The sequence below is a fragment of the Panthera pardus genome, unplaced genomic scaffold (genome assembly GCF_024362965.1).
Source record: "Panthera pardus isolate Hobbes unplaced genomic scaffold, ASM2436296v1 HiC_scaffold_13, whole genome shotgun sequence".
Classification (NCBI taxonomy): Eukaryota; Metazoa; Chordata; class Mammalia; order Carnivora; family Felidae; genus Panthera; species Panthera pardus.
Genome location: NW_026526688.1, coordinates 185,055,486 through 185,080,024, shown reverse-complemented (window position 1 = coordinate 185,080,024; position 24,539 = coordinate 185,055,486). Strand labels below are relative to the sequence as shown.

The 24,539-nt window shown below is 41.7% G+C and overlaps 1 long non-coding RNA gene across 3 annotated transcripts in view; it reads left to right on the top strand.

Annotated features, from left to right (window-relative positions):
- LOC109269599 (uncharacterized) overlaps positions 1–24,539 on the top strand; it is a 55,502-nt gene that overhangs the window by 7,523 nt on the left and 23,440 nt on the right. For 2 of the 3 annotated variants that reach the window (XR_002081162.2, XR_008421823.1), the window contains exon 2: positions 1,018–1,201. This is a non-coding gene — a long non-coding RNA (uncharacterized LOC109269599). Of the gene's footprint in view, positions 1–1,017; positions 1,202–1,645; positions 2,079–24,539 lie in introns of those variants that run through there. The other variant, XR_002081161.2, reaches the window with a different exon arrangement.

Below are 24,539 nucleotides of genomic sequence, written 5' to 3'. Positions count from 1 at the left end.
AAATTGGTGCCATCATACTAGCGAGACCAAATAAATGAGTGGCTGGGAGTTTGGAGGCCTTGGTAATTCACACGCACTCTTGAGGGAGGCAAACCTTAAAAGATTCAGGAGCCTGCCCCATAAGTAATTTTTTAGAGTCTAGTGATCTTCGCTATGCGGGGACATCCCCTCCTCGCCATCATGCACAATGCCTGCCAGGTTGGTCTCTTCAAGTTCTAAAAGCAATATACTCCGGGGCACCTGGGTGGCTCAGTCGGTTAAGCATCCGACTTTAGCTCGGGTCATGATCTCGTGGTTTACAAGTTCAAGCCCCGTGTTGGGCTCTGTGCTGATAGCTCAGAGCCTGGAGCCTGTGTCACACAGCTGGAAAGGACTCTGCCACGGGTCCAGGCTGGAGGGCAAACAGCTAGCCTTCTGGGCCATACCGCTCAGCAGATCCTATGACGTTAGGGATATCAGTGACGGAAAGAGACGTCACGTGGATTTTACGTAACTACAATTGGAGAATCACAATGTGGATCCATAGGATTCTGGATCAAAACCCTATCAACTACGACAGAGAGTTGAACACCTTTCACAAAACAGCTTTGGGAGCACTATCAGGCCCCAACCGAGGCAGGTACCTTGTCATAGAACATCAAGTGACCATGACGCTAGAACTGCTCCTCGTGAGCCAGGTTCTATGACTTTCTCCAAACCATAGAGTGGGATGGGCCCAGGTGGAAGAGGAACCTTTAGGACTGGACGTCAATAAAACCAGGAAGCACAAAACTGCCAGAGCGGGAAGCGGGCATGTAGCTCAATCATCCGCCCCCGGTCTACACCACCCCTCCCTCAGCTGTAATGGTATGCTGCGGCCAGTTCGTACCAGCTCGCGCGAGCTCATTGTTAAATTTTCAGGAATGTTGCCATCCCGCTGACATCCCGTGGATAGTTGGAAACCGACCACAGTAGAAGTATTTCTCCCACGAAAGTGAGCCAATGCTGCAAATCACATATTTTTTTCCTTTTTTTCAGTAAGCTGGTTGTTACACATTTACCGGGACACCGCCGCTCATCTCCCCTCTCAATGATCAGGTGATGCAAGAGGGAAAAGCCTGAGACAGATTCACAAATGGCTCGATTGGGTTTGTTGGTGAAAGCTGGAAATGAACAGAGGCTGCACTGCCGCCTCACTCAGCATGGTCCTGAAAGATTAGCGGTAAGGAGATGTCGTCGCACTCAGTCAGCCACTTTGCCTGCGAAGAAATGAGAACACAGGGATTCGTGGGCAATGCTGGATAGCTTGACCATCTGGTCAGGGGTCTGGAAGCAGAGAGCTTGGAAAACTGGGGGGACAATGGTAGACAGTGAGGATTAGGGTAAAGCCATGCAGTTGAAGTGGGCGCAGAGTGCGAAGACCTTTATTTCATATGCTAATGCATATCAGAGAACATCCATCATAGAAGAGGCACTAATAAACCACATATCATCCGGTGATAGGCCCTCTGTCATCAGCCACTCCATTGCTTGCTTGATGGGCAAATGAATGAAATTGTCATGGTAGCAGGGATGGAAGCTATATGTGGATGCAACAGCCTGGGTCCCACGTAACAAGGCTGATCTAACTGTTGCAGCGACTGAATGTCCAACCTTTTCATAAAAGAAACCAGCACTGAAGGCCCAGCATGGTACAACTTCTCCAAGAGCCCAAGCAACCGCTTGATAACAGGTTAATTACTTTGGATACCCTGGAAGGGGTAGCCATTCATTTTGCGAAGAATAAACACATTGGACAAGAATAGGTATGGGTTTGCTTTCTCTATCCACAGATCCTCAGCCAGTACCATTATCCACGAGCATATGGAATATTTAATCCCCCATTATGAGATTCCACATACTATTGTGTCAGACAAAGGGACCTACTTAACATTAAAGGAAATGCTGGAACAGACACATAACCAGGAGGTACACTGTTCCTATCACATGGTGCAATACCCAGAAGTGATGAGTATGATGGGATAACTGGCTCAGAGACAACATCTTATGAAGATGGCATGCCATCCACCATAATGCGATGCACATCCTAAATAAATGACTTTGGGGGCGTCTGGGTGGCTCAGTCAGTTGGGCATCCTACTCTTTTTTTTTTAATTTAACTTAATTTTATTTATTTTTGACAGAGAGAGAGAGCGAGAGTAGGGGAGGGGCAGAGGGAGAGGGAGACATAGAATCAGAAGCAGGCTCCAGGCTCTGAGCTGTCAGCACAGAGCCTGATGTGGGGTTTGAACTCAAGAACCCATGAGAACATGACCTGGGCCGAAGTCAGACGCTTAACTGAGCCACCCAGGCGCCCGTGGACATCCTACTCTTAATTTTGGCTCAGTGCTGAGTGTGGAGCCTGCTTGGGATTCTCTCTCTCTCTCTCTCTCTCTCTCTCTCTCTCTCTCTCTCTCTCTGTCTTTCTGTGTTCTGTCTCTGTCTCTCTCTCTAACAAACAAACAAAAACCCCACTAAATAAATGACTTTTATATGGTGCTGTTTCCCCAATAGGTAGAATACATAGATTTGGAAGTCAGAAGTTGGGAGAAAGAGTATCTCCACTTTCCTTCACTTCTAATGATTCATTCTGAGAATTTGTACTTTCCATTCCTGAAAGTCTGGATTCTGAATAATTAAGGGTCCTGGTTCCTAAAAGGGAATACTCCTACCATGACCGTCAACTGGGCTCTCTAAGCTCTTCATGCCAAGGGACCAGAAGGCAGGAAGAGGAATCACCATCCTGGCAGAAGTAATTGGCTTTGGTCACCAGAAGGAGATAAGGCTGCTGCTACATAAAGAAGAATATGTTTTCCACTCAGGTGATTCATTTGAGCGCCTCTAGATACTCTGTTTTCTAAATTTGATAATAAATATACAAATGCAGTAGCTATAGCCTGAGAATGGCATAATGACCAGGGACTCAGACCCTTAAGATTTGAAGGCCTGAGTTTTATTACCAGGTAAGCCATCGGGAGCACCCAAGATGCTGCCTGAGAGTGAGGGTAAAGTAGATGGGCAGTAGAGGAAGGAGGCAATGAGGATTCATTGCAGCATTGAGACCTATTGCAGTGCTGGTGTCTGCACCCCTCCTCACCGGGGCAGCCTATGTCTAATGACCTACTATTATGGGAATGTAAGTCTCGGTCCCACCCACTGTAAACTGGACCCAATTGGAAGAGCTATCCTAGCTTTGGAGTTCCCACTGGGATTGACGTCAGCCTTTTGGGGGACTCTCACAGCCACACTTTTCTCTCTGTCCAATCCTACTCTCTTCCCTTCCCTTCCACTTGTTTTGATCCCTGGAGCACTCTCTTATACATTTCCTACGTGCTCATCTCAATGTCAGTATCTGCTTCCCAGGAAACCCAATTTAAGATATTAGAGTTGGTTTCCTTATTTTCAATATAAACAACCTCCAAACACATTCTAGATGACTTGTCAGAAAGTTTGAAAGTTTCATATATTCATTCATTCATTCATTCATTCAACATACATTTCCTCAGTGACAACTATATGTCAAGAACTGTTCTAGATGCTAAGGCTATGGTGATAAACAAAATAGAAAAGATTCCTGCCTTTGAGACACTTATATTCCAGTGGAGAACAATAAACAATAAGCAATAAATTGATGGGATAATTTCAGACATTGATGAGTATTGTGAGGAAAATAATACAGGATAGTACGATAGAGAATGACTGAAAATGCTACAAGGGAGTATATTGAGAAGGTAGCTAGGAAAGACTCCTCTTAGAAGTTGCACTTGCCCAAGCAAGAGGGACTCAGCCTTTTTAGGAACTGGAAAAGAATATTCCAGACAAAGAAGTGTAAGGAAGGAAATTATTATGAGTGTGTTAACAATAGGAAAAGACCAGTGTGGATGGAGGTGGTGAACAAGAGAGACTGGGCTGAGATGAGCTCACTGAGATAAGCAGGGGCCAGATTGTGTAGGGCCCATGGGTCATGGTGAGGAGTTTGCATGTATTCCAGCCTATTTCTGTTCTACTTTTTAATAAGTCACTTTAGCTACCATTTACCATTGGAGAATCAACTATGGGGAAAAAGGCAAAAATGGGAGCAGGGAGACTCGTACCGAAGCTGCTGAAGTAGCCCAGGTGACAAGTGATGGTGACTAGACCCAGATGATGGCAAAAGCAGGCAAGATATAGTTGGATTTGGGTTCTCTTCTTGAGGAAGAGCCAACAGGACATGCTAATGGGTTGTCTCAACAGAAGGTTGAGAAAGGAGAAAGAAAGAAGAATATGGGACATCTGATCAACTGGGTTTATGGTGGAACTGTTTATTAAGGTGGGTAGGATTGTGATGGGGAGTCAGAGGGAATCAATTAAGAGCTCTATTTTGAGGGGCACCTGGGTGGCTCAGTCAGTTGAGTGTCTGGCTCTTGATTTCGGCGCAAGTCATGATCTCATCATTGTTCATGGGTTCAAGCCCCATGCTGGGCTCTACGCTGACAGCATGGAGCCTGCTTGGGATTCTCTGTCCCCTTCTCTCTTTGCCTTGCCCCACTCACACTCTTTCTCCCTCTCAAAACTAAGTAAATAAACATTAACAAACTTTTAAAGTGTTCTATTTTGGTTGTGCTGAGTTTGAGATGCTTATCAGACTTCCAAGTGGAGATATCAAGGAGGCAGCTAAGCCTACAACTAAACCTTAGAGCTGGGGATATAAACCTAGGCGTCATCAGCATAGAGATGTTATTTGAAAACATGGAACTAGGTGAGATCATTCCTCCATGAGTAAGAACCGGGCCCTGGAATCCTCCTGGTGTCCTTTCATCTGCCAGAGAAGGCAACGGAGGAGAACCAGCCATCAAAAACAGGCCCCTTAAAATAAGAATAGTAAACATCTCGAGAAGAAAACATTCCATGTTTCTAGGAAGCCCAGTAAGGTAGGCAGGACTTTGGCTCTATGATTTTCATTCTCTGGATGTTTCGCCTATATCTATTACATCATGTGGCAAAAGATACTTTGCAGATGAAATTAAGCTCACAGACTTTAAGATAGGGAGATTATCCTGGATTATGCTGGCAATCCCAAGGTAATCAAAAAGGCTTTAAAAATGGAAGAGGAAGGCAGAACAGTCAGTCAGATTGATGTGATGAAAGAAGAGGAAGGAGAGATTCAAAGCATGGGAGGGAGCCAACCCTCTGTTGCTGGCTTTGGAGATGGAGGAAGGGGGCAATGAGCGAAGGAATGAATGTGACCTCCACAAACTGAGAACAACCCTTAGCTGATAGCCTGCAAACCAAACAGTTCTATGACCACAAGAAACTGAACTCTGCAAATATTCTGAATAAACAAAGGAACAGATTCTTCCCTAGGGCCTCCAGGAAGGAATGCAGTCCTGCTGACACCTTTATTCTAGCCTGGTGAGTCCCCTGTCAAACTTCTGTCACATAGAACTAGAAGATAAATTCTGTGGCTTTAAGCTGCTAAGTGTGTAATAATGCGTTACAGTGACAGTAGAAAATGAACATTGAAATAAGATGGCACAGATATCTGACCACTGGCTTTGGAACGATGGAGCCCATTGATGACCTTTATATGAGCTGTTTCTGAAAAATGGTGGGGATAAAAGCCCGGACAAAGGGGTTGAGTGAATGAGAGATGAAAAAATATGACACAGAGGGATAGGTAAAGCCATGAGTTTTGATACAATATCCAGGCCCCAGAGAAAGTGTTCAAGCCGGTAAAAAATAATATTGAGTTCCACCAGCAAGAACTCAGACCGCCTCAGGACTGGCAAACAGGCCTACTGCCAACATTTAAGGGATCTGGATCAAGGATACAAATGAATGTTCCTGGCCTGTGGTAAGCACACCTTCTCTCCCTTCCCTTCATGGACATCCCAGCCCCATTGTTATGCCTCCTGTCCAGGTTCCCAGGGATAGGGACTCCAAATGGCCACATTCCCTTGGCCCTCTAGACAACTGACCAAGTGGGTGAATACTGGCTCGAAAAGACCCCCAGTGGATCCCTGAGTGGCCCAGGACTCAGGGGGTCATAAGAACAATCATAAGATCTGGGCCATTCAGGGCTTGAGCCCTCGTTCCCTGAGTCTAAGGGAGACCGTGCTCTAGGCTCTAGTATTTTGTACCAGAGTCTCCCCCTCTCATGTCAACTTTATAAACACAGCAGCAGAAAGCTCAGGGTAGCACCTTGTTACCAGCCCCATACAGGTATGGGATTATTTGAGAGGCAAGTAAGATGAATGGAAGCCTAGAAAGAAAACAGGAAGGAGAAGAAAATAAGGAATCAGGCCCACTAGACTGAGAAATGAGAACAGCAGCCACATCACCACAAGCTGGTGGTGCTTAGAGCTTAGTGATGGGGACAGTTTCTCCTTCCACTCCCAGCTTTACACACTTTTTAGGCAATCTAAAAGTTGGGTGGGATTAATGCGTCTCTGTGTGACCCAGAATTTTGGTTCTTGTTCTCTTGGATCTGCCTGCCCACCAATGGAGTCTGTTCCCTTCCTCTACTCCTCCTGTAAATGGCCAAGAAGAACACCCACACTGCTCTTGCCCCCATTTCTCCACCAAGAGGAGGAATGCCTACAGTTACCCAGCCGTGCTACTTCCATTCCAAGAGCGAAGAGATTAGCCCGCTGTCAGTCACAGGTCTGAGCTGTGGTCAGTTCCCCAAAAGCCAATTTTCTAAAAGCCAAAATTCACCAAAGGCCAATTCACTGAATGGCTCAGTCTTCAAAACCTCAGTCACTAGAAATTTCATGTGGGTCTTTCCTATATCTTCTGTGCTCCTTCTTAACACATTCATGCCTTTCTCCACCTTCTTTTTTTGTTTTTAATTTTTTTAACACTTTATTTATTTTTGAGACAGGGAGAGACAGAGCATGAATAGGGGAGGGTCAGAGAGAGGGAGACACAGAATCTGAAACAGGCTCCAGGCTCTGAGCTGGCAGCACAGAGCCCGACGTGGGGCTCGAACTCACGGACCGTGAGATCATGACCTGAGCCGAAGTCAGCCGCTTAACCGACTGAGCCACCCAGGCGCCCCTTTTCTCCACCTTCTTAAACGGGATTATTCTTTTAATGCCATTGCCTACTAGTTTTATCATGTGTATTATTTCTGGGTCTGTTTTATTGATTCTTTTTCTCATCATCATGAGTTATATTATTCTGTTTCTTTGCACGTCTGGTAAACTTTCATTAGATGCAAATACTATGAATTTTGTCTTGTTCAACACGGGGTATTTTTTGTCCCTTTAAATATTTTCAGGCTTTGTCTTAGGACACAGTTAAGATATTGCGAAGGAATCTGATCCTTTCAAAGCTTGCTTTTATTATGCTTTGATAGTTAGGTCCTGAAGGGTCTTTACCTTGATAAAGCTGGTTGTGGGGACTGTTCTGTGTGATCCTTTCTGGTGGTCTCTCACTTACATGTGGTCTTCTCATATACATTGCTGTGGCCTGAATGTTTGAATCCGCCAAAGCCATACATCAAAACCCTAACCCCAACAAGATGGCATTTGAAGGTGAGGTCTTTAGGAGGTAATTAGGGCTAGATGAGGTCATGAGGGTGAGACTCACATGATGGGATTGACACCCTTCTAAAAAGAGGAAACACAGGATGTTTTCCTATCTACAAGCAGCACCAAGCAAGACCACCTAAGGGTATGACCAAGAAGAGGGCCCCCTCACCAAGAACTTGACCAGGTACTCTGATCTTGGACTTCCAGCCTTCAGAACTATGCAGAATAAATGTTCATTGTTTAAGCCACCCAGCCTATGGTATTTTGTCACAGCAACTGGATTTCAGTAAGATACACATGTACTGATGAGTGCCAGGCTGAAACACTCAAAGGGAACCCTCTATAGGTCTTCAGAGCTCTCTCCACGTGGCTCTTTCCTCTCTGGTGTGACCCACACATTCTAGCTGCCTTGACCTCTTCAGACACTGATTCTGTGCTCAGGTCAGAGGTCACTCTGGTTGGATGCTCCTCCCTGAACTTCAGCTGAGAAATTCTCTGTGGGCAGTAGGCTTGGGCAATCTTAGGGTTCACCTTGTTTGTTTTCCTTCTCTGTGCTGCCTGTTGACCAATGGCTGAAACCATTCTTCTGTATGTTTTGTCTAGTAATTTCGTTGTGTTGGGAGGAAGTTAAATCTGGATGCTGGTTGTTTCATTATGGCCAAGAGCAGATGTTAGTAGACTATGTCCACACTGTAGCCTCTCAGCATATGCTCCAATATCTGGCAGGGAAAGTCTTCTCTCATTTTTCTTCTTTTCAAAAAATTCTTGGCCATTTGGGTCCCTTTGTCTTTCCTATGAATTGTATAACTAGCTTACTAAGTTCCCTTAAAAAGTCCTGTGGGGGGGGCGGGCACCTGGGTGGCTCAGTGAGTTGAGCATCCAACTCTTGATTTCATCTCAGGTCATGATCTCACAACTCATGAGATCAAGCCCTGAATCGGGCTCTGCACTGGGCATGAGGCCTGCTTGGGATGCTCTCTTGCCCTCTATCTCTGCCTCTCCCCCACTTGTGAGGGACATTTACATAAAAATGTAAAGTGAAAAAAAAGTCAAGTTAAGATTTGAATTGGGATTGAATTAAATTCATATATATATATTATTTTATTTTATTTTTTTTAATTTACATCCAAATTAGTTAGCATATAGTGCAACAATGATTCCAGGATTGGATTCCTTAGTGCCCCTTACCCATTTAGCCCATCCCCCCTCCCACAACCCCTCCAGTAACCCTCAGTTTGTTCTCCATATTTATGAGTCTCTTCTACTTTGTCCCCCTCCCTATTTTTATATTATTTTTGTTTCCCTTCCCTTATGTTCATCTGTTTTGTCTCTTCAAGTCCTCATATGAGTGAAGTCATATGATTTTTGTCTTTCTCCAACTAATTTCACTTAGCATAATACCCTCCAGTTCCATCCACGTAGTTGTAAATGCCAGGATTTCCTTCTTTTTGATTGCCAAGTAATACTCCATTGAATATATATACCACATCTTTTTTATCCATTCATCCATCGATGGACATTTGGGCTCTTTCCATACTTTGGCTATTGTTGATAGTGCTGCTATAAATATGGGGGTGCATGTGTCCCTTCGAAACAGCACACCTGCATCCCTTGGATAAATGCCTAGTAGTGAAATTGCTGGGTCGTAGGGTAGTTCTATTTTTAGTTTTATTGAGGAACCTCCACACTGTTTTCCAGGAACCAGCTTGCATTCCTAAAATTAAATTTATATATTAATATGAGATATAACTGATACACTTACACTTACATATACCTTGCCCTTGGATGGGAAAAGATAATATCATAAAATAACACATCTTACCTGCTGGATGCTGTCGATGGATTAGAAAGGGAGGATGTATGATATGACTGAAGGGTGCATTTGAAAACCTAATCGAGGGCATGCTGGCCAATTCAAGACTGATAAGCAAGAAAAAATAGGAACTCCACTGGATGATAATATTAAAATTCTCAACATCAGGGAGAAAGCGTGATCTCTCCCTAGACAGTTTGTTAAATGAAACAAGGTAGAGAGCAGTATATACAATTCTCTACCACTGAAGAAAGGGGAGATATACAACACACATACACACATACTAGTATATGTACTCAGGTGCATAAATCTACTTACATTTAAAATTGGAAAGTTAATTAGCCGTCATAGCAGTTTTAAATGACTTCCTGTTAGGGGAAAGAGTGAATAAGCAGGCACAGAAGCTGGACTTTTCTGAATATGTCTTGCTTTTAGATGTGACTTTAAAACCATTTATCTTTTACATAGTTACACATCCAATTTAAATTTTTAACAAGCAACCTCTGAAAACTGAAAGTAACCAAATGAACCCAACCCACCTGGAATCAGGTTGGTGGCACAACTATACAGAGAGAACCTACATAAAGTGATTTTTAAAGCACAGTAATTTGATAGCCTGTCCCTAGTGAGATATGCCCTAAGGGCAAGAAAAGTATTGCAAAAACTATCTTTAGCTGCTTTCAGAAATCTTGTGTTTTAAAGGTAGTGTGGGGGTGCCTGGGTGGCTCAGTCAGCTGAGCGTCCGACTTCGGCTCAGGTCATGATCTCACAGTTCGTGGGTTCGAGTCCCAGGTCCGGCTCTGTGTGGACAGTTCAGAGCCTGGAGCCTGCTTCAGATTCTGTGTCTCCCTTTCTCTCTCTGCCCCTCCCCGACTTGTGCTCTGTCTCTCTCTGTCCCTCAAAAATAAATAAACATTAAAAAAAAATTCAGAGGTAGCATGGAGATGGTTATTTTGAGACTGTAGTGTATGCAGAGTGGCCTCAAATAAACAATCTTCTGGGATTGTTAACAACCAAATTTTTTCAGTATGGAAAAAAGGAGATCAATTAGTTAAGTAAAAATCTTGTAGTCTTTAATTTGAATTGAAACTGTTAATAGGGTGGCTGGGTGGCTCAGTCGGTTAAGCATCTGACTTCGGCTCAGGTCATGATCTCAGGGTTTGTGAGTTCGAGCCCCACTTTGGGTGAGCCCTGCTTCTCTCTCTCTCTCTCTCTCTCTCTCTCTTTAAAAAAAAATTTTTTTTTAACTTTTTAAACGTTTATTTATTTTTGAGAGACAGAGATAGAGCACGAGGGGGGGAGGGGAAGAGAGAGAGAGGGAGGCACAGAATCCAAAGCAGGCTCCAGGCTCTGAGTTGTTAGCACAGGGCCTGATGCAGGGCTCGAACTCACAAACCCTGAGATCATGACCTGAGCCGAAGTCCTACGCTTAACCAACTGAGCCACCCAGGCGCCCCCCCCCCCCCCAAATATTTTTTAATGTTTATTTATTTTTGAGATAGAAAGAGAGAGACACAGAGAGCAAGTTGGGCAGGGGCAGAGAAGGAGACATAATCCAAAGTAGGTTTCAGGCTAGCTGTCAGCACAGAGCCTGACACAGGGCTTGAACCACAACTTATGAGATCATGACCTGAGCCCAAGTTGGACGCTTAACTGACTGAGCCTCCCAGGTGTCCCCTCCCTCCCTCTCTTTCTGCCCTTCGTGGGATTCTCTCTCTCTCTCTCTCTCTCTCTCTCTCTCTCTCTCTCTCTCTCTCTTCTCTCTGCCTTTGCCCACTTGCTCTCTCTCTCAAAAAACAAAAGCTATTAATATAAACTCATGATACATGTAATCTGATAAATAAACACCATTTTCTACTCTGTCCACTGAAAAAGTCCAGAAACAGTGACTAAGCCCGGTAACGTCAAATGCCCGGATGGTGGTCTCATTCCATTTTCTCTAGAAGGCAGCAGTGTCCCTGGGACTACAGCCAGGACAGGTCTAGACCCCCTGCTCTGAGCACCTGAGCTTCTTTTCCTCTGATATGACCGCAAAGATTCCCAGGGCTATGTGCAAAGAACTCGCCAGGCAACCTGAAGAGGCTCCCAAAGGCTGCTGAAACAAAATTAATAACTATAATTGAAACACATCAATATTTTAGGCCCATTAGTTGTTAACAAAACAAACACACTGAAAACAAAACTCAGGGGTCACCCTTGGAAGATTCCAGGAAACCAGCTCTTCTGGAATCAATCCTTTATCTTGTTTTCCTGCATAACCTGTACTCCAGGTACCCAGGTGGTTTAAAGGACACGGCATCTTTGTAGAAGAAACTTCTAAAGCTGCTCCAGTTAATGATAAAGAAGGAATGATGGAATTAAAATAACCCCTTATGGGACCCCTAACAACTCAATGGATAGAAAAGTGCTGAGCAGCAAAGAGAGGCAATCAGACATCCTGTGCCACCTTCTCTGCAGAGGATTTGCCAGAAAATCGAACCTGAGTCTGATCAGACTTCTAAAATCTAACCACCAATATACAGAAACTACAGGAGACAGAGGAATACATTAAATGACACCAAGGAGGTGCAATTATCAAAATTCAGCCTAGGAAAATGCTGCTAAACAATCTATTTTCTTCAATAAATTGCAAGAACAAATATGGCAGGGGGAGAGTCCACAGATTTAAAAAAATTAAAAACCAATCACCCCCCCAAGTGCAGTTTATGGCTTTATTTTGCTCCTGAGTCTAGCAAGCAAACTGAAAAATCATGAGATAATTGGAGAAAATTAAACAGTGACTAGACATTTAATTCTATTGAGAAATTTTTAATTTTTAAAATGTGGTAATTTTCTTTCTTTCTTTCTTTATCATTATTTATGTATTTTGAGAGAAAGAGAGAGAGACAGAAGATGAGTGGGGTAGGGGCAGAGAGAGAGAAGGAGACACAGAATCCAAAGCAGGCTCCAGGCTCTGAGCTGTCAGCACAGAGCCTGATGCGGGGCCCAAACCCACAAACTGTGGGATCATGACCTGAGCCGAAGTCAGACGCTTATCTGACTGAGCCACCCAGGCGCCCCGTTATTTTTTTTTAAAAAGAAATACTTTAACTGTTACAGATTTTAAAAATATCAATCCTCGGGGCGCCTGGGTGGCTCAGTCGGTTAAGCATCCAACTTCCACTCAGGTCATGATCTTGCGGTTTGTGGGTTCGAGCCCCGCATCAGGCTCTGTGCTGACAGCTCAGAGCCTGGAGCCTGTTTCGGATTTTGTGTCTCCCTCTCTCTCTGCTCCTCCCCTGCTTGCTCTCTCTCTCTCTCTCTCTCAAAAATAAATAAAAACATTTAAAAAATTAAAAAAAAAATAAATGTATCAATTCTCCCCCTCAATAGACATAACACAATTCCATTTATTATCTCAATATCTTTTTGAGGGGTGGAGGGAGTTGGATAAGATTATATCAAAATCCACAGGGAAATATAAAGGCCTGAATAGCAAAGACAACTATGAAGAAGATAAATAATGAGAGAATTGTCTTCAACTGAAAGCCGCTATAATAAAAATCACTGTAATACAACCAGCCCGGTATTGGCATAAGAGTAGACAAATCAGTGGAACACAACAGCGGATCCAAAAATAGATCTCAATATATATCTTAATTTAATATGTGACAAAGGTAGTATTTCAATTCTATGGGAAAGAATGGTTTATTTAATAAACAGTGCTGGCGTAACTGGCTGTTCATCTAGAACAAAATGAACTTGTATCCCAATTTCACAAGTCCAAAAATAAATTTCAAGTGGATTAACAACTTAAGTGTAAACAATAAATCTTACAAGAACATTTAGGTGACTGCATGCAAATCTAGGGGACAGAGAGCACCTTTTAACTAAACTCAGAAACATGGAAAGTATGAAAGAGAAACATTTAATTATATAGAAGTTAAAAACACTCTTCTACGGTGAAAGATACCATAAACAAAGTTAAGAGTCAAAATATGTATTTAGAACACTATGTGCAATGCAGGTAACAGATAAAGGGTTAATATTTGTTAAATGCAACGAATTCTTACAAAGTGATAAGAGAAAGATAAACCCTTCCAATTTTTAAAAAGGGCAAAAGGCATAAACAGGCAATTTACAGAATAGCAAATCCAAATGGCTAATAAACATATGAAAAGACAGCCAAACTCACCAGCAGTCGGGAACTGAAAATTAAAATAATAATGAGACATCACTCTACACCCACCAGACTGGCAAAAAAGTTAAAAAGAGTGATATTATCTACTGCAATCTCATGCATTGCTTGTGAAAATGCGAATTGTTATTGCCTTTTGAGAAAAAAAAGACTGTCTCCACGGCATCTATATAAATAAAGAATCCACATACCTTTTGATCCAAGGATTGCACTCCTGTGAATGTAGCCAGTAGAAATAAAAGAACCAGTACAGAAGGGTATATGTAAAGTTGTGCACTGCAGAATTATAGTGGCAAAAACCTAAAAACAAAGTGAATATGCACCCATAAGGAAATGGTTGAATAAACTGTGTATCTGCATCACAAAATACTATGTAGTTACTAAGAAGGCATTAGAACTACTCCCTATGAATTAGAAGCATTTCTAAAAGATGTTGAGAAAGGCTGAGAATCGTGTACAGTATGGCTCCCTGTGACGACTAGTATATATGTAAAAATGTGTGTGTGTGTGTAAAATGTGTATATTTGTACACAAACTCCTCTGATGATGATTTTGTGAGCCTAGGGGAAAAACGTGGAATGTTCTACATAGGGTTGTTAACAGGGGTTATGCCAGGTTGAGGGTAGGGGAATGACATTTGGGTAGATGTAAGAAGGATAAAAGAAAAAAAAGCTGATCTAAATTTTTTTTTTAAGTTTGGTTTTTTTATTTTTGAGAGAGAGAGAGAGAGAGAGTGAGCGTGCATGCACACACGCTTGCATAGGCACACGCACGAGGGCTGGGGCGGGGGCAGACAGAGAGGGGAGAGAGAATCCCAAGCAGGTTAGATATAAGTAGCATTATATCTAGATCTAGATATATATACACAAACATTAATATACGTTGATATACGTATATTAATATACGTTAATATACATTATTAATATTTTAATAACATTAATATACGTTATATATACGCACATATATATAGTGTGTATGTGTGTGTATACGACATATATTAAGGGAAAAAACTAAAGTTGGATCTATATCTACATATTTGCAGGGTGTCCATAAATGTTAAATTTTAAAAAGCTTGCAATGTGCGTGGTACTGTTCTGTTTTGTCAAAACAAAGCGCTCGCAGGCAAACCTTTAAAACTGTGGGCTGCACAAACGCTTGTAATACTGAATGAGCCATGAAAAAGATGTAAAGGGATAAATGCCAGGTTGTTAACATTTGTTACCTCAAAGGGGATTGAGATGGGGATGAAACGGTGATTCACTTATTCTTTATGTATCACGGTACTATTTTACTTGTTACAATTGGCTGTCTTGCTTTGTATGTAACTTGAGAAATATCAAGCAGAGAAAAAAAAGAGCAGCCATATATACGTATATATACATACGTATATATATATACACGTATATATACATACGTATATATATATATACGCATACGTATATATATATACGTATGTATATATACGTATATACATACATATATATATATATATATATATATATATATATATATAGGGGCCTCCATCTAGAGAATACTATACCATTCATTCATCACCATATATATTGAGCTCTTCTTTTTCCCCTTAAATAAAGTTTCTTTATATTTTTAGCCCGCTGACATTTTTGTTGTTACCATTGTTTTCTTAATCAGGAACGAGGGTTTAAAGTTTATGAAATCTTTTTTGGCATCTGTTGAGAAGAGATCATCAGGTTTTTTTCTCCTTCAATCAATGAATGTCATTTTTCTCTTCCATATCTATACTGTCCCATGTAGTGATCTTTTTCAGTCTCTTGGCTTTAAACATCATACGCATGCCAACAACCCCCACATAGATCGCTCCAGCCCAGACTTCTCTTCCATACTTCAGTGCTTGAGCACTCTCTCTCTCGCTCTCAAAATGAATAAACTTAAAAAAAAAAAAAAAGTGTATTCAGAATTCCCTCTCTCCCCTACACTGTTCTCCCTGCCACTGCTCCCATTTCATTGAGATTAAAACCCAAGGTCCGTACAAAGGCTGCACAACCCAGCTGCCTGTGACCTCTCAACGCCATCTTCTACTCTCCTCCTCGCTTACTCTCCCTAGCCATTAGGCTTCCTTGAAGTCCTTAGACCTTGACAGGTGCACCACTCCCATCCTGGGTCCTTCACACTCACTGTTCCCTCTGCTTTGAATGCCCTTCCCCTAGGTAGCTGCTTAGCTAACTCTCTGCTCCTTCTCAAAGAGGCCTACCGTGACCACCTTATTCAATATCTTTGCCCCCATCTACTTTTTGTTTCCATGGCGCTCATCCTTTCCCGGCATGCTGAGACGTTTGTTAGGTTTATCTTCTATTGTCTGTGTCATCTCACTAGAACCTACGCTCCAAGAGGGCAGGCATCTGGTTTTCTTTTACTGATCGGCCCAAATGCCTAGAATAGTGTTTGGCATATGACAGATGCTTAGCTTGTAATTGGTGAATAGAAGAACGAATTAGTGAATTGCATTAGGTCTGAGCATAAAACTCCCCCAAACCAGTCCTCTTCATGCTGCAGTTCCTATCTTGCATGTGTTTTGAACTGTGATGTTCTGCGGGATTTTTTTTTTTTTTCTCTGTTAAATGTAACCCCTTTTGGGGCAACCTGGGTGGCTCAGTGGTTAAGCGTCTGACTTTGGCTTAGGTCATGATCTCCCGGTTCGTGGGTTCGAGCCTCCCATCGAGCTCTGTGCTGGTGGTACAGAGCATGCTTGGGGTTCTCTCTCTCTCTCCCCTCCTCCCCCCCACCCCTTCCTCACTTGCACTGTCTCTCTCTCTCAAAAATAAATAAATAAACTCTTTAAAAATTTTTTAAAAATATAACTCCTTTTGCTTCTTTCCTTTTAGAAATAATTCCACATTTCTGGCTCATTAATGAAGCTTCCTGTTATTTCCCCCACATGGTTATAGATTTATTCTTCTTAAAAGTGCCTCCACAGTGATTTCATAGAATTTGGTGAGGAAGGAAAGGCAGATGTGTGTGCTCCCTCCCCCATCCTTGACCTCAGAGAATTGGTAGTTTGTTAGCGTGAGTCATTCTCTCCCAGTCTGAGCAAATGTGATAGACTGGAGTTACTGGTGACCCTGGCAACACAATGTAGCCTTGTGAGGCCCGGCTTGGCCACCAGCTGCCCCAGCCCTTGAAATGTAACACTGCTCTCGTTAACCACATCTTATAAAGTTTTTTGTTTTGTTTTTTCTTTTTAATTCAGAGAGGAAATGAATTGCATAAACGCTAGATAATAAAAATGAGGTTCTAATGCCTGACACCACATTTCCTTCCTACTAATCAACTCAATCTTAAAATCAAAGATACCCACCCACATCCTTAGGGAACTCATTGAAAATCTTATGCAGCTGAAGAACTTTCTCATCTCCTTTTGCCATGACTCTACGAGTCAATTAAAGACTTTTCAAAATGTAAAATATGCATTTTTATGTCTGTTTTCAAAATCACTAAAGACCAGATTTTGGCCATTGATTTATATGCTGAATATGCCTGCCCTACGAAAAGAACTTTGGTTAATTTGAGAGTTTGGGAATGTGCTAAACTATTTTTATCTAACTTTCCCACCAGCATAGCATTTCTAAACCACAGAAAAACATACTTTTTGGTCCTTCATTAAAAAAAAAAAATTATATTCTCAATGCTTGTGATTCTTTGCTTTTATGTAATTTCATGACTATGTTGGATTTGAGGGGACCGTGAGCCTATTTGTCCAAAGCCAAACATGAATTAATACAGATCACAAAATCACAAAGCTGTGACCAAAATTACTATTTTTTTATGAATGTGACTTGATCTTTAATTACTAATATCAGCCAATACTGAGAAGAGACTGAGCTGTCAGCTGAGTCAGTACCCCACCTGTCAACATCCCATCTATCAACTAGATAAACCAGTTTTTCCAGATCTTTATGTACAAACTGATAGGCACATGCCCTTGGCCTTCTGCTAAACCCCCACCTTTCCCTTACTTTCCCCAAGATTCTCCAAATAAGAACTCCTGTTTGTAAATCATTGGTATAAATGATTTCCATTTTCTTGGGGAAACCTATGAGAATGGAGGTCCTCGTCTTGTTTGGGATTTTGTTCCATTGTTCTAGTAGGTAAATTTTGCCTTGTGTTCATCCAAAGCGTATCTACTTCACTGTAAACTCATTTTCTCTCAATCAAAATTATTGGACATGGAAAATCATTGCTCACATCCTCTGTATTATTCTTGGAGACAATGCACAAGTTCTCTTTTTGGTCTATTTAAATTTTTACTTGGGAAAAAACAGAAAACTACTTTTCATTTCTCATCATTTTTGGATGCTATTCAGCCATTCCATGTGATTATTAAAATGTGGTGGCCACAATGGGACCCCATTTACAAGATCTCTGCAGAAATGGTAGCTTTTGAAAGACTGAAACAATAGGAAAAATGAGACAGGAAATGACCGATTTAACTGTCTTCGATTTTTGGATTTCTTACCATGAAAAAATATTAAAGCTGGTGGGGAAAGTATTTGCATCACATAGAATGGTTAAAAATTCACATCTCTACGATCTAAAGAATTCACTCATGTTTATGAAATTCGGCTCCTATATAAGATCCAATTTTTAATGAACTGGATTTTAATGAGTTCCACTCATTTATTTTGTTATTTTTAACTAAAACAGTCTTTTTGAGTAACACCAAGACTCTGGTAGATACACGAATGGACAATATGGTATTGGCCAATGCTCACTTTTCCTCACTATCTAGTTGACATGTCATGTCTTGGAACTCCCCAAAAACTCCCACAGAAAGTAAGCTTCTCTTCATACTCTGTGATCCTATATTCTATAGCACATTGTACTGCCCTCGTTATAGCAACCACTGCATTAATCTGCAATTACTCATACAATTAACAGTATTAGAAATGACCACCTGATACGTTGTCAGAGCAGGGACCGTGTCTCTGCCTCATTATCTTTTCATTATGTAACACGGTGTGTGGTACATGCAGTAGGTGCTTCATAATTGTTTATTGAATGAATTAGGTTCCTGTTAAAACAAATGTAAGTAGTAATTATAGAATTATAGAAAGTATCTCCCTCCCCAAGCTCTTAATCAAAGAGATGCAACATAATGCACTATTTTCAGTATTTTTAAAAATGTATGTATATTAAAACATTTTTTTTGAGATTTTTTTTTTATTGTTTATTCATTTTTGAGACAGAGAGAGAGAGACAGAGCACAAGCACGGGAAGAGCAGAGAAAGAGGGTGACACAGAATCCGAAGCAGGCTCCAGGCTCTCAGCTGTCAGCACAGAGCCCGACGCGGGGCTTGAACTCACGAACTGTGAGATCATGACCTGAGCTAAAGTTGGGTGCCCAACCAACTGAGCCAACCAGGACCCCCCAAAAATATTTTTTAAGTTTGTTTATTTTGAGAGAGAGACAGAGAGACAGAGAGTGTGAGCATGAGCAGGGGAGGGGCAGAGAGGGAGAGAGAGAGAGAGGGAGAGAGAGAATCCCAAGCCAACTCCATGCTGTCACTATGCTGAGTGGGGCTCGAACTCACAAATGATGACATCATGACCTGAGCTGAAGTCAAGAGTCTGATGCTTCACCTACTGAGCCACCTAGGTGCCCCTTCGATATTATTTTGTTCAAGAAGACTTTATTTTTTAAAATATTTATTTATTTAAAAAAATATTTATTTATTTTTAATTTTTTAAATGTTTGTATTCATTTTTGAGAGACAGAGAGAGAGACAAAGCTTGAGTGGGGAAGGGGCAGAGAGAGAGGGAGACACAAGTTCTGAAACAGCTTCCCCCTCTGAGCTGTCAGCAAAGAGCCCGACATGGGGCTCAAACTCACAAACAGTAAGATCATGACCTGAGCCAAAGTCAGATGCTTAACGTACTGAGCCACTCGGGCACCCCTAATATCTATCTATCTATCTATCTATCTATCTATCTATCTATCTATACATCTATCTATACATCTATCTATCTATCTATCAAGTTTATTTATTTTTGAGAGGCAGAAACAGAGCACGAGCAGGGGAGGTGCAGAGAGAGAGGGAGAAAGAATCTGAATCAGTCTCCAGTCTCTGAGCTGTCAGCACAGAATTCGATGAGGGGCTTGAACCCACTAACTGTGAGACCATGACCTGAAGTGAAGTTGGAATCCTAACCAACCGAGCTATCCAGGCGCCCCATTATTTATTTATTTTTGAGAATACAAGCTGTAGAGGAGCACAGACAGAGGGACAGAGGATCCCTCTGCGCTGACAGTAGTGAGCCCAATGTGGGGCTCAAACTCACAAACCACTAGATCATGACCTGAGCTGACGGTATACGCTCAACCAGCTGAGCCACCCAGGTGCCCAAGAAGACTTTAATACATTGATGGACATGTGTTCTTTTTGCCTAGGAATTAAAAAGATATGAAGATTAGTAAAAAGATATTAAAAGGTAAGATCCTGAAGTGGATTTATAAATTTAGTGTGATGCCAGTCAAAACGCAAGAGTTTTTAAAAACATAATGCAATTATTCTGATGTTCATCTAGAAAAACAAACAAGAGAAAAGCCAGGAAAAAAATCTGCAAATCAAAAGAAATAAAGAAAAGAAATAGCTCTATCAAATATTTACATGTTTCATTAAATTGCAGTAATTAACATGCTATGAACTGATGTGGAAACATATCAGTTTCCATGATATGCAACTGATATGGAAAAGATTCTATTAAGTAAACTGAATCGGAAATTCAGAAATAATTGGACATTCAGAAACGATTGGAAGTATGTATAAACATTATTACATGGTAAAGTTAGCCTCTCAAAAATAGTGGTGAAAGATGGCCTATCCAATAAAGTGTGTTGCAAAAAGTGGAAAGCCTTTTGACAAAAGTCATCTGGATCTCTACATCATCTCTTTCACAAGGAAATTCGTTTAAACTCTCAACGAAATGCCACAACAACAAAAACCCTAGAAGAAAACATGAGTAAGTTAAAAAAAAATAAGTTTGGATGGGGAAGGCCATGCTAGGCATGACACATTAAGAAACGATTAATGATAAAATTGATTATTTGAATACTTTTTTAATCCTGAAATTTCCACGCAGCAAGAAAAAGCCCACAAAAACAAATCAACAACAAAAAACCTTCCAAAGATAAACTAAAGAAACAAACAAGAAACAGAAAGAATCCTACATGACACATGAATGACTAACCTCTTTAATATGCAAAGAGTTCATACTAATCCATATGGAGAAAATTAATGATCCAATAGAAAGATGGGCAAAGGATAAGAACATAAAATTCACAGGAAAGAAGTAAATGGCCAATAAACCTATAAAAAGATAATAAAAGGAGTATCAGAATAAAGCAATGATGTTACATTTCTTACCTATCAGATTAGCAAAAAAATGTTTTTAAATTGATGGCATACAGTGTTGGTAACAGAGAGGGGAACAGATGCTCCCAAAATATCCGCGAAGGACAAAAAAATACACGATATACTTGCAAGGGCAATTTGGCAATATTAATAATAAAACTTAAATAAGAACAAACAAGCAAACATTGGGGTGCGTGGGTGGCTCAGTCGGTTAAGTGTCTGACTCTAGATTTTGGCTCAGGTCACAATTTCATGGTTCGTGAGTTCGAGCCCCACATCAGGCTCTCTGCAGTCAGCACAAAGCTTGCTTTGGATCCTCTGTCCCCCTTCTCTCTGCCCCTCCCCAGCGCTCGCTCTCTCTCTCTCTCTCTCTCTCTCTCTCTCTCAAAGTAAATAAATAAACTTAAAAAAAACAGGCAAAAATATATTTAGGGATTTTTGTTGTCGTAGCATTGTTTGAAACAATACTGCCAGATACAACCTGAATGTCTATCAATAATTGATTAACCAAATTCTGACCTAGCAATGCCACGGATTTCCGTGCGTGCATCTCAGATAGAATGTGCTAGAATAGGAGGATACAGAAATGTGTCTGTTATATCATTAATTGAAAAGAAAAGCAAATTCAGAAGAGTGGTAGAATACTATCCCATTTGTTTCTTAAAGTTCATGGATAGCACGCATACTTTGCATGCATTTATATCAAAGCTATCTGGGAGGATATATAATTTATTAACAATGCCTACTTCTGGAGACAGGGCTGAGAGGAGAAAGATATGAGAGACTTTTACATTTTACTTTGCACTCTTATTTTTTATGAGCATGCAGTATTTTTGCGGTCGAATTTAAAAACACTGCAAAATAATGCTCGGGTTTTACATAGCAGTCATTAGTGGCAAAACCCTCTGACAAACGGTCTGGCAACACATGGTGAGCCACAGAGCTGGGACTGGGATGAGGCAAAGGACGCACTGGTCTTGGGCGCAAAATTTAAGGGGATAGCAAAAAAACTCAGTAGTCAAGGTAAGAGATATTTTAATGCAACATTTAAAAAAGATCAAAGTTAATGCAAAGAAGTCTATGGGGGAACGGAATGTCAAAAATTTAAATGAAGTCCTTACAATTGCATGAGTGGCCTTACCTCACTAGAATCCTGGTCCCTTTGGATACTGCCTTTATGTAAAATATTGCTATTCTATTAATGTTTACTTATTTTTGAGAGAGAGAGAGAGAGAGCGCGCGCGCAGCGCGCGCTGCGCGCGAATGGGGGAGGGGCAGGCGCGCGCGCAGCGCGCGCGCGCGCACACACACACACACACACACACACACACACACACACACACACAGAATCCGAAACAGGCTCCAGGCTCTGAGCTGTCAGCACAGAGCCCAACGCAGGGCTCAAACCCACGAACCATGAGATCCTGACCCGAGCTGAAGTCAGATGCTTAACCGACTGAGCCACCCAAGCGCCCCTGAAATCTTTTTTTCTTTTTTGAAATAATTATGCATTCACAGGAAATTGCAAAGATTATACAGTAGTCCCTCCTTATCTGTAGTTTCACTTTCCACGGTTTCAGTTACCTGCCGTCAAATGCCATTCGGAAGCAGAGATCATCCTCCTTCTAACACATCAGCAGAAGGTCAACAGTAAAGGGTGCCTGGGTGGCTCAGTCGGTTGAACCTCAGGCTCTTGATTTCGGCTCAGATCGTGTTCCCAGGGTTGTGGATGGAGCCCCCTGCTTAAGATTCTTTCTCTCCCTTTGCCCCTCCTCTGCTTGCCCTCTCTAAAACAAACAAACAACACAACACAACACAACACAACACAACGGAACAAAACAAAAACAAGAACAAAAACAAAACAGTCAATAGTGGTGGTAGCCTAGCCCACCCATGGATGCCAAACCCCCCTCCCCAAAAAGTCAGGGTCGGTCTAATGCTACATGAGTACACTGTTCACCTCACTTCATCTCATCGCATAGACATTTTATCATCTGACATCATCATAAGAAGACGGGGGAGTACACTACAGTGAGATACTTTGAGAGAGACCATAGTCACATAACTTTTATTACAGTATAACTATGCCATTTTGTTGTTAGTTATTGTTAATCTTTTACGATGCCTGATTTAGAAATTACACTTTATCACAGGTCTGTATGTGAAGGAAAAATCATAGTATATATAGGATTTGGTACTGTTGACAGTTTCAGGCGTCCGCCCAGAGGTCTTAGAACGTACGTATCCCTGTGGATAAGAGGCAACTACTGTGCAAAGAGATCCTATGTATTCTTTACCTGGTTTCCTTCAACAGTAACGTTTTACATAACCATAGAATAGTGTCAAAACCAGAGATCTGACATGGTGTAATGTGTGTGTATAATTTTGTGTTGTTTAATAATGCGTAGGGGCGCCTGGGTGGCTCAGTTGGTTAAGCGTCCGACTTCGGCTCAGGTCACAATCTCACCGGTTTGTGAGCTGAGCCCCGTTTCGGGCTCTGTGCGAACAGCTCAGAGCCTGGAGCCTGCTTTAGATTCTCTGTCTCTCTAGCTCTCTGCCCCTCCCCCACCCATGCTCCCTCCCTCTCTCTCTCTCTCTCAAAAATAAACATTAAAAAAACTAAAAAAAAATAATGTGTAGATTCATGATCAAGATGCAGAATCTATTCTATTGATTCTATAGATGCAGAAACGATTCTATTCCCTCAAAGATCCCCCTTGTGCTACCCTGTAAGGTCACACACATCCCTTCCTTTCCCCCTCCCTAACTGCTGGCAAAAACCGATCTGATTTCCACATCCGTGATCTTGTCATTTTAAGAATGGTGCATAAGTGAACTCACATGGTCTATGACTTCTTGAGTCTGGCTTTTCTTCACTCAGCATCATGACCTTTGAAAATCTCTCCCAATTGCCGCAAGCATCAATAGTTTGCTTCTTTTTATTGCTGAGTACTCTACAGTATGGGTGTCCCCGAGTTTGTTCAACTATTCACCTATTGAGGGACATTTTGGTTGTTTCCCGTTTGGGGCTATTACAAATCGTGCTGCTGTGAAAAATCACGTACAGACTTCCGTGCGGGTGTAAATTTTCATCTCTCTAGCATAAAAGCCCCAGAGTGCGAATGCTGTTACCTGCCGAGTGTATGTTTAGTTTAACTCTTTAAGAAAGCGACAAACTATTTTCCAGAGGTCGCTGTACGATTTGAGATCCCCACCAGCAATGTACAAGGGATGCAGTTTCTTGACGTCCTCCTCAGCACTAGGTATTTGTTATAGATTGAACTGTATTGTCCCCCCAATTCATATGTTGCATTTGCAACTCCAGTTCGTCAAAATGTTACTGTATTTGGAGATACGGTCTTTAGAGAGCTAACTGAGGTTAGTGAGGTTATTGGGGTGGGCCTTAACCCAATACGACTGGAGTCAATTTGGACACAGACAAACAGAGGGAAGACCATGGGGAGACACCGGGAGAAGACAGCCATCGAAAAGCCATGGAGAAAGGCCTCAGGATGAAATCGATCGTGCCAACTCCTTGCTCTGGACTTCCAGGCTCAGAACTGTGAGAAATCCAGTTGATTTAAGCCACCCAGTCTGTGGTATTTGTTATGGCAGCCCTGGTAAATTAA